The sequence below is a fragment of the Odocoileus virginianus genome, unplaced genomic scaffold (assembly GCF_023699985.2).
Source record: "Odocoileus virginianus isolate 20LAN1187 ecotype Illinois unplaced genomic scaffold, Ovbor_1.2 Unplaced_Contig_3, whole genome shotgun sequence".
Taxonomy (NCBI): domain Eukaryota; kingdom Metazoa; phylum Chordata; class Mammalia; order Artiodactyla; family Cervidae; genus Odocoileus; species Odocoileus virginianus.
Genome location: NW_027224320.1, coordinates 2,730,323 through 2,741,154, shown reverse-complemented (window position 1 = coordinate 2,741,154; position 10,832 = coordinate 2,730,323). Strand labels below are relative to the sequence as shown.

The 10,832-nt window shown below is 59.5% G+C and overlaps 1 long non-coding RNA gene across 1 annotated transcript; it reads left to right on the top strand.

Annotated features, from left to right (window-relative positions):
- Positions 1–1,838: 1,838 nt before the first annotated feature.
- Positions 1,839–4,082, top strand: LOC139033807 (uncharacterized). The gene is made up of 2 exons (XR_011486276.1): positions 1,839–2,360; positions 3,752–4,082. It is a non-coding gene; the product is annotated as an uncharacterized lncRNA (long non-coding RNA).
- The last annotated feature ends 6,750 nt before the right edge of the window (positions 4,083–10,832 follow it).

The window sequence follows — 10,832 nt, the reverse complement described above, 5'->3', positions numbered from 1 at the left end:
CTTTCCCGCTCTGCTTTCACCGGACACCAGGCCCATCTTCCCGAAATGTGAAGCATGCCACATGGCCTTAAATAACGTGTGGGCACGCACACACACACACACACACACACACACACACAGCCTGCTCCTTATCTGATTCCCTTTGAACCCTCCCCTCTGACCACATTCCAGGACGCAGGCTTGCGCGGTGCTGACTCCTTGGCACACCTTGCTAATCCCCGCAGACCTCCCTGGCAAAGCCCCGGCTGGCCCGGCGCCCCGGCTGCCGCAGAGCCGGGCTGGACTGTGACGCACGTGGCTCCCCGGGCACCGCTGTGTTCTATTTGCGCACGCTGTCCCAGTGCCCTTTCCCGTGGCGATATGAATGAAGTCTTCTGAGTTTTTTGTTTTTTTTTTAATGACCTTAAGTAAAGGACGAGTAAATGTCCACTGAACACAAAATATTAAGGAAACGATGGTACGGGAGGGATGTGACGGTAATAAAAATGTGGAGTTGGGACGAGAATGGCCAAACTGGGGAGACAGAGTGGGTGGATCTCCTGGGTTTGCAGAAGCTCTGCCAGGCTGGGCCCCACCCGCCCTGACCCCTGGAGCGGGTCCCGCTGGCCTCGGTCCCGCCAGCCACTTTGGAGCAACAGTGTGTTGGGGGGGTGGCAGTCGGAGCACAGGCCTAGGTCGTGACACGGAGCCAAAAGCTCTTCAGGCTAGTGTCTGAAACTGGGGCACGTACACCCCTTTGGGTGCCAGGATCTGGTCTGTGCGGTTTGTGAAGCCCTGAAAACTGAGGACAATGAAAGCCCACTTGTACGTGGTTTAAGACGTTATCCTTGGCAAAGACAGCATGGCTTTTACCGCGGTCAAGGATGCGCGTATCCCAGACCCTACGGGAGTGGGCCCTGGGACCCAGGAGGCCTGAGAGCTCCCCCCCCAGGTAGCGGCCGAAGCGGGACTCGGCGTCAGGCCACGTGGCGTGGGTCCCAGCGCAGCCCACGTGACCTGCGGGTGCCCTCCCATTGGCTGGGGCTTGCTTACAAACCACAGCAGTGGGTCAGCTGACTCTGGCCGAAGACCTGGGGCCTCGTTGGGAGGACGGGTTGGGGGGGGCCCTCTTGGAATCAAAGTCTCAAAATCAGTAGGGCTCAGGCTGAGGGGATCAAGGAGAAAACGTGTCACCGGGCTTGAGGCAGAGTCCTCAGAGAGCGCATCCGACTGGCCGACCCTGGGGGTCGTGGCCCCTCCTAGAGGGGAGCAGGGCCCGACTGACAGTCTTGACCAGACGGCCAAGGCTGAGGGTGTGGAGACTGGGCGCCCCCCCTTCCACCCCAGGAAAGGCGGTGCAGGATCGAGGCAGGCAGGGGGAGCGCACAGCTGGTCCACCTCGGTGCCGCCCGGCGCCTCAGTTTTCTCCTCTGCAGATGTGCGTCCACGCGGCCCAGCCCTTGAAGGGGAGCTGGGGCAATCGAATGGGGTCACCGTGCAGGGCCTGCCCTCAGTAATAGACACTCCGTAAATGTCAGCAACCGGCTTCTTTATTAGTTGTCAGAAAGAGGAACCACAACCAAGCCACTGCCGGCCAGACGTGCCCCCAGTGGACGCCACATGCCCCTTCCGGTGGCTGCCAGGGGCCTTGGGGCTGGCCGACGTGCGTTCCCGCCCAGGCTCCATACCGAGTAGCTCTGCGACCCCAGGAAGTGACCTCGGGCCCCTGGGCCACAGTGATCACGCCTGCTGCCGACTGCTTCCTGGGCATAAGCCAGTGTCTGCGGGGCAGGCGGCAGCACGCTGGGCCTAGGGCCTCGGGGCAGGGGGGCGCCTCCCCGGGGGAGCCCACCCCCGGAGTTAGGCTGGCCCTGCTCACGGCAGGCAGCAGCCACGGGGGCGGGAGCAGGCCCACCGGAACCACGTTTCCCCGCCAAGGACGGCTCTGACCACAGGCCCCAAGCCCCAGGGCCACTGCTTCCGGTGGGCACAGAGGCAGAGCCTCTCCCAAGCCCAGGGAAAGAGGCCTCTCTCCGGGGCCCCTCACAGAGGCAGCCCCTGTGGAGCATCTGCTGAGGTCCCTGCAGCTCCATCCTCCAGCTGTGGACTCTGGAGCCAGATGGCTGGGGTCAAACTCCAACGCACGGCCTACTGCTCACGGGACCCTGGGCACGCCGCCTCCGCTCTCTGTGCCTTACATAATGTTCCCATCTGCAAAACGGGGAAACGACTGTTCCTTCCTCCCGCACGTGAGTGTTAAATGAGATCTGTTTGTAAAGCACTTAGAATCGGGCCTGGCAGTGAAAATGCAGCACGCCGTGTCAGCTGCCATCATTACCATCTTTATCACCACCATCGTCACTTCCAGCATTGCTTGACAGGTGGGTGCAGCCCTTTGGGGTTCTGGGGCAACTTCACTACTATTATCATTTTGGCTGCACCACATGGCTTGAGACATGTTCGTTCCCCAACCCAGGACTGGACCTGGGCCCCCCTGCAGGGGAAGTGCTGGGTTCTGACCACTGAACTGCCAGGGAATTCCCTGGGGTAACTTTGAAGGACACAAAGACACATCTGGCTTCAAGAACCATCGTTTCGACTTCCCCTGGAGCCCCCGGACGGGTGCTAGCGTCTGCTGGGTGCACACCATGCTGGGCCCTCTGGGTGGGTCGTTGCGGTTCAGCCTGAGAAAGCGGCACTATTACCCTTGTCTCTGACCTCACGGGAGGAAGCAGCCACGGGGAGGCCCGCTGCCCACCTGCAGCAGGAGGGCTCCTGGGCGCCGGCAGTGAGGCCGAGCCCGGCCGTGTCAGGACAAAGAGGGGTTTACGCAGAGGCTGGCAGTTTCTCGTGGCACCTTCAGGAAGACCGGAGAACGAGGCCCAGCAGGAGATAAGGGCCAGGACAGGGAAGGTGGAAGGGGCGAGAGCCAGGCCTTTGCACCGCTGCGCCATCTCAGCCACCACTGCCTGTGGGAAGGAGCGCCCCAGTGCCCTTGCATCCTGGAACCTGTTGCTAAAAATCCGAGACCCCGAGACCAGGGGCCGGAGAGGTGGCTTCCAGGAGACAGAGGGAGGCAGTGCCTTGCCTCTCTGGCTTCCTTGCTTTCCTCCAAGACCCAGCAGTGAGGGATGCGTTTGCTGTAGGAAGGGGGTTCAGATAAAGGGGAACCAGATGGACAGCTGACAAGATTGCTCTAATTGCCGAACAGTTGTCTGTCTGGAGGATGTATCAGTCAGTGACGCCACACTCATGCCATGTAACAAGCCAGCCCAAACCTCAGAGGCTTGAAACGAAAGCCGTTCACTCTCATGGGCCTGTGGGTTGACCAGTGTTCAGAATCGGCCATGTTGTACTTGGTGGTCTGCTCACACGGGCCCATGGGCAGCCAGGGCGGTTCTGCCTCTCGTCCCTCTTGTCCTCCTTGGACCAGCGTGCTGGCTGCGATCGCTCTTCTCATGGCGGTGGCAAAGGTGCAAGCTGGCCAGGGAGGGCACACGAGGTCCCTGAGCCGCCAGGTCTGGAGCTGGCACGTTGTCACCTCTGTTCCATTCCAGTGGCCAAAGTGCGTCAGTCCAAAGTCAAGGGCAGGAGACTATGCTTCATCCTGGATGCGTCCTCCAGCCCACACGGGGGTGCTGATGGAGTGGGATCAATGATCCCTTCTGTCACGAGGTCCTTCCTCCCTTCCCAGATGCTTCTGCTGCTGGGGGAACCACTGACCGAAACTGCCTGGGAGTAACCACATGCATGTGTTGTTATCTTGCAACAGGATGTCCTGGTAAGGGACGAGGAACTAACAAGCTACTGTCAACTGGAAGAATTCGGGAAAGGTCCGAAGGAGAGAGGAGATGCCCGTCCGTCTGTCCTGCTGTCCTCCCAGAATCCTTCTCGCTGGAATCCACCTTGGCTGAGCGAAGTGCACCCCACCCCAGCGAGGACCCTGGGTCAGAATGGTTGACTAGAGATGACCTGGAAACTAACCCCCTTTCCGTAAGACCCGAGACTGCAAGCCACGTGGCCAACAGTCCTCTTGGGATCTCCGACCCTCCTGTTCTCCGCCCGGGCACCCCTTCCCAATAAACAAGTCTCTTGCTTCGTTAGCATGTGTTCTCCTCAGACAACTCATTTCTGAGATGAGCCCACTCCGGGGCCCTGGAAGGGGTTCCCCTTCCTGCAGCACTGCCGGCCGTGAGCGCTGAGGAAGCCTGTCCAGACCGCCTGGCTGCAGCGTAGCCCTGGGACCCTCCCGTCAATGGGTCCATCGACCTGCTCCGGAGACGACAGAGCAAAAAGGACAGCGAGTCCTCGAGGACGTCTCCAGATGCGGAGCCAGCTCTACTGTGGCCCCTCGGAACGTCCCGCGACGCTCCCGGCTCATCACAGGAGCCGCCCTGAGCGTTGCTCCGTTGCTGTTGTTTAGTTGCTCAGCCGTGTCTGACTCCTCTGCACCCACCAGACTCCCCTGTCCATGGGCTTCTCCAGGGCAGAATCCTGGAGTGGGCTGCTGTGTCCTCCTCCAGGGGATCTTCCCGGCTCAGGGCTGGAACCCGCGCCTCCTGCATTGGCAGGCGGGTTCTTTACCCCTGGTGATGCTCTGTTATTTGCAGTCGAAGCACCTTCTCTGACCCTCCGGTACCTCCGGTGTTGGGCTCTTTGGAAGAAACGAGACCGTAACAGCCACCACTTACGGAGGGTTTTCAGGCGACTCTGTTTGCTCCAGGTCAGACAGTAAACACTTTCCTGAGCCAGGGTTTGAACGCAGTGGGCTGGCCCCACGAGGCGCGCTAACCCCCAAGCCCGTATCAGAGCACATGAAATGCTTGGCTCGCGGCACACAGGAGAAAGCAAGTTAGCACCTCTGTTCCTTTGAGAATCACACAGTTTTAAGAATCCAATTTTAAAAACCAAGCTCTTAGAGCCCCACCCCTAGCCCCCAGGGCACAAGCCCACCCAGTTCTGCACGCAGTTCCAAGGGGTTCATGCAGAGGCCACTGTTGTCAAACGGAACGTGGAGGCGAGGCACTGGGCGCCGACGGTCATGACCAGGGTCCACTCCCAGGGCCTCCCCGCCTCCCTTCCTGCTGCAGGCCTGCGGGGGCCCCACCCGGCCCGGGCTAACACACTGCTACGCCTGCCCTGAGCCGTGACCTGGGGTCGGGACAAGACATGCATCTCTTCCTCAAGGATGCAGGAGACGTCTGTGCCTGGCCCCAGGTCCAAGGTGGGAGGGGGAGGAAGTCAAGTGGAGGTGAAAGTGGGCAGAGAGAGATTCCTAAAATCAAGAGCTGCGGTGGACTCCGACCCCCGGGAAGACATGTGGGGGCGGTCGTCTCGGGAGCAAGCGGGGCTGGCCGTGGTTTCTGTCTCGGGAGCCCACGTCCAGGGCCTGGAGGAGGCCGCCGGGCGTGGGGTATCGAGGCTCGGAGGCTGGGCCGAGGCGGCAGCGCTGACCACAAGGCCCTGCTCCCCGCGGTGCAGCTGCACCCACCGCGGGGGCTGGTTCCGAGCTGGGAGGCCCCGTGAGCTGCGGCTGGGTGCCCCCTGCCCTCCTCCTGGCCCCAGGTCCCCGGGGTCCAGCTGTGGTCAGAGGGCAGGCATCAGGCCCCCGGTCCACAACCTATCCTGAAGAGGCTTGTCAGGCTGCTGGCAAGTGCACCATTAGCCACGCTGGGTAAAGACATCGGTGGTCCTAACCGTTTGCGTGACCTCCGGTCCCCAGAAGGCAGGGCTAGTCCCACGATCTCTGTGGGGGGCACCCAAGCAGCACCCCCCACCCCTCCCCAGTCGCTAACTCAGGATCACGGGAGCCCAGCCTACCCCACCCACCCGCCCAGGCCCCTCCCCTCGCCCCTCAGGGTCCTCCCAGGTCACGCCAGCCTGGCCCCAGTGCCTCCTGCATCGCTGCCTTAAAGGGAAGACCCAGCAGCTCTTGGGGAATTGCGGCCGATCCTGGCCTCCGAGCACAGATGCTTTTCCCAGAACTGCAGGGTCCGGAAAAACTCTCAGACGCTCCCAGGCCAGTGGTTCCATGGGAATTCCCCAAGTTATGATGCAGATTCCCGGCCCCCCTGCCCCCGCACCCCCTCTAGGAACCACACCTCTGGCTCAGGCCCTGGGCAGGAATCCACACTTAGATCAGGGACCCTTGCAGACTAAGCAAGTGCACGCCACTCCAGCCTCGCTTCTGCATGACCTGCCCCAGGGGAGGGCCCAGAACCAGTGAGCGGCACCTGGCCGGGCACCTCCATGCCAGCTGTGGGGGCCAGGCAGGTAGAAAACTCTTATTAACCACTTGAGATCTTCCTGAACTGTTTCAGCATCTTACCATGAGCACTGATGGGTTCACCTTCCTGAAGGTGAAAGAGGAGAGTGAAAAAGCCGGCTTAAAATTCAACATTCAAAAAACAGAGATCATGGCATCTGGTCCCATCACTTCACGGCAAACAGATGGGGAAAATGTGGGAGCAGGGACAGATTTCATTTCCTTTGGCTGCAAAATCAATGCAGACGGTGACCACAGCCACGAAATTGAAAGATGCTTGTTCCTTGGAAGAGTAGCTGTGTCAAACCTAGACGGTGTTTTAAAAAGCAGAGACATCACTTTGCCAACAAAGGTCCATCTCATCAAGGCTATGGTTTTTCCAGTGGTCATGTATGGATGTGAGAGTTGGACCATAAAGAAAGCTGAGCGCTGAAGAACTGATGCTTTTGAGCTGTGGTGTTGGAGAAGACTCTTGAGAGTCCCTTGGACTGCAAGGAGATCCAACCAGTCCATCCTAAAGGAGATCAGTCCTGGGTGTTCACTGGAAGGACTGATGCTGAAGCTGAAACTCCAATACTTTGGCCACCTGATACGAAGAGCTGACTCTTATTAGAAAAGACCCTGATGCTGAGAAAGATTGAGGGCGGGAGGAGAAGGGGACAGCAGAGGATGAGAGGTCTGGATGGCGTCACCGACTCAATGGACAGGAGTTTGAGCACGCTCTGTGAGTTGGTGATGGACAGGGAAGCCCGTCGTGCTGCAGTCCATGGGGTCGCAAAGTCGGACAGGACTGAGCGACTGAACAACAATAACAATTGATTGGTCCTATAATCTAAAAAACAAACATATTAGGGGAAACATTTTCAACAAAAGTCTCTCAAGATCTCTCCAAAGGCCCAGTGGCAATGAGCCTAAAGCTTGCTCAGGGGTGCTGGGCTGCTGAGCTTGTGGAGAGGGCGGTGCGGGGCTGGCCCCCTCCTCCCACCTGCCTCTGCCCAAGCCAGCCATGGGGCCAGCAGAGTCCCCTTCCTCCCTGGTCTCTGCTGTCCTGCACAGCCAGCCCAAGGACGCCAGTTACCAGGGATGCCCCCGCTATGGCTCTGACACTGACTCCAGTGTAGCTTCTGGGCAGCCCAGGCAGGGCAGCTCTTTGCCTTCGCATCAGAGGTGAGGGGATGCCCCAGCTGTGACCATTCGCAGCCCAGACCCCCGGCGCATTCCTAGCGCAGGGATGGGAAGGTGTCCCAAGTGGGGTCAGTGACAGCCCTTGGCGGCACTTATGTTGAAACAGCTGGGGGACATCGGTATTCTCTCTGCTGCTCCAGGTCAGCCTGGAGCTGCTGGCGGCTACCTTCCCATCAGCCCAGGTGAGGCGGCCTGAGAATGAAGCGGTGGAGGAAATCAGAGCCAGCAGAAGGCAATGCCTTGCTGCGTGCCCTCAGGCCAAGTATATGCCTCCATTGCTTCATCTGTCAACATCAAACAGCATGTGAGCATCTGACGCCAGCCATGCCTGAAACCCCAGGGCTTGCCAGTTACAAGAATCAACAAGTCCCCTTACCCTTTGAGCCTGGCCTTCCATCACAGGCAACAAACGGCAGGAGACTCAACTATGTAACAGAGAAGCTGGGGCATAAGTCCACACCTCTCACTGCCTGGTTAGAAGGGCCCCAAGACAGAACTTCTCAGACGCTTGGGTCCTGGGGATGAAGGTTCACCGTGATGAAGAGGCCACTGTTAATAGCTTCCCGTGACATCAACCACTTGGGGAAGGGGCGGGGCGGAATTTCCGGCAAATGGAACGAGGCACATGCCCCGTGAGCTAGCGAGGCTTGGGTGTTCCCGCTGACACCCTTCCGCGAGCAGAGCAGGGGCAGGTGCCAGAAAGAGCCATTCTATTTCCAGGCTCCCATGAGGGCCGTTTGGGAATCTCCTGGCCCAAGAAGACCACTCGGGGAGAAGGCTGTGTGCCCTCTATGGCCTGGCTGCCAACTGTGGGAGGGGCTGGACAGACGGAGGGAGCAGAAAGGGGCTCCAGGTGGAGGGTGCTGTAGGCACAAAGGCCTGGGACCCCCGCCCTCCCCATCACCAGCAACCACCACCACCACGGCCCCTGTGCAGGCAATCTCCCTGCCAGGAGAAGAGCTTCATGGGCTCCATCCCGTTCAGCTTTCCCATCTGCTACAGGAAGCATAAGCTTCCATCCGTCCTAGTTACATATGGGAAAACTGGGGGTCACACAGGCTAAGGACTCCCTCAAGGTCACACAGCCAAGAGTCAAGATTCAAATCAAGGTGCCCAAGCCCGTGTTCTTGGTGGTGACGCTGGGCTGCCTCCCGGGCTGGTCCTCTCTGGGCCCCCTTCCCTCATCTCTGGGGGGGTTGAGGGGTGCAGGAGGCTATGGAGAAGCAGGCCGGGGGCAGGAGGAAGACCGCAGACCACCCAGGCAATCCCCGTACACGCAGGGTCTTTCTGGCCCCCCCCCCCCCCCGCCCCCCGCCAAGTGGGGTTTCTCTCCTGGTTTTGGTTGCATAGCTCCCCGCCTCTACCGTGTCCTCAGTCAAGCTTCAGACAGGCTTTCCCGTGGCCCAGACCCGGGCAACGTCCAGCGGGATCTCCCTCAGAAGGGGGCAAGTGGAAGGCTGGTACCGCCAGCCTCAGGATGCAGCCTTCACAGAGGTTCCCATGGCAACGCGGAACCACCTGTGCAGACAGCCAGCTGGGAGAGTCCAGCAGGGGTGGGATAGCCGCTTCCAGGGCAGGAAGACACCTGTTTGAAGTCTTGGTGCTCATAGATGATAACAATAATGGAGGGCTAGCACTTTTTTTAAGGAAAAAAAAAAGAAATTAAGATATAACTGACATGAGGCATTGTGTCAGGTTCAGGAACAGCCTGAAGATTCGAGGCGTGTGGACGCTGCGCCGCGGTCACCACCACGAGACCACATCCTCCAGCCCATCACCACGCACAGCTGCAGGGTTCCTCCCGTGATGACAGTGTTTAGGGTCACGTTCCGCACACGTTATCAAGCGCAGAGCCGGCGCTTCCTCAGCACCGAGGCGGGCGGAGCGCTCAGGACCGCCACCCGCATCTACTCAGGAAGCCCTGCCAGTCCTCCGCGGAGGTGCGGTTCTTGCGCCCATCTCACGGAGGGGCACGCCGAGTCCTCACGGCAGCAGGGCGGCGCAGGGCTGCCCTGGGGTGGAGCCCCCGTGCACCCCCATTCACGGGGGACGGCTGGGCTCCCCTCTCCCATCAGAACAGGGTCCCCGGAGGAGAGGAACCAAAGGGACACGGGAAAGGACACACATGGAGCCCACGGAGGGCGCAGCGGGAAGCACACGGAGAACCGCCCTCCTCTCCTGATCCTGGGGAGGACCAGGCCGTCTGATAGAAGTCCTGAGCTGGTGACAGGTGGGGGGAGTAGTAGCAAGGGGCAGGCAGCGGAGCAGGAGGGCCGGGGGGACACCGGGATACGCGGATGCTCGAGCGCTTGGGCAGGCAGCCCCCCGTCCGGAATCGCATCCGCGGCCGTGCGGGGCTGCAGTGCGAGGAGGAGGTCTGCTCCTGGTTCTTCACTTCGGGCCTCACGTGCAGCTCGCGGCTCGGTCCCCACAGGGGACGGTGAAGTACACGGTGCTCGGTTGGCATTCGTGCGGCCGCAGAGACACACCATGGAAGCCTTTTACACGCTGATTCGGAACGATCCACAGACGCAGTGAGGTGAACGCAAGGTGTGCGCCTGCTCAGTCGTGTCCGACTCTGTGAGCCCGTGGACGGCAGCCCGCCAGGCTCCTCTGTCCATGGGGTTCTCCAGGCAAGAGCACTGGAGTGGGTCGCCATTTCCTCCTCAGGGGGATGATCCCAACCCAGGGATGGAGCCCGAGTCTCCTGCATTGGCAGGCGGGCCCTTAAGTAGAAGAAAGGGATAAACTGGACCTCAGCAAAATGAAAGATGTGTGCGCTGCAGGCGACTCTGCCAGCAGGAAGAAAAGACAAGGCTCCGGCAGGGAGAAAGGACCTCCAACCCCGTCTCTAGGAGAACTTGTAACTAGAATAGACACAGGACTCTCCAAAACCAACCGTGAGAAACCTAACGGTTCGGTTGGGAAACGGGCAAAGATTCTCGACACGGAGTTCTCGAAGCTGGATGGCAAATGAGCACGAGAAAAGAGGTTCCACATCGCTACCCACTGGGAGAATGCAGGACAGGGCTCTGGTTAGATAGTACTATAAACCTACTGAAATGGCTTTAAAAAAAAACTAACAGTATCAAGGGTTGAAAACGGCACAGAGCAACCGGAACTCTCCAACACCCTGGTGGGTAAGAAGCTACAGCCGTCTGGAAGAGAATTTGGCAGTTTCCTAGCCGTTAAAACCTAGGCTTACATACAACTCAGCAATTGTACTCCTGCATATTTCTCCTAGAAAAACCAGCACTTTAGGCTCATACAGAGACCTGTATGCGAACACACACGCCAGCTTGATTTGTAAGAACCAGAGACGGGAAACCACCTGACTGTTCTTCAACAGGTGACTGAATAAACACACCAGGTGCCTCTACTGAACGGAATACTACAAAGCCAT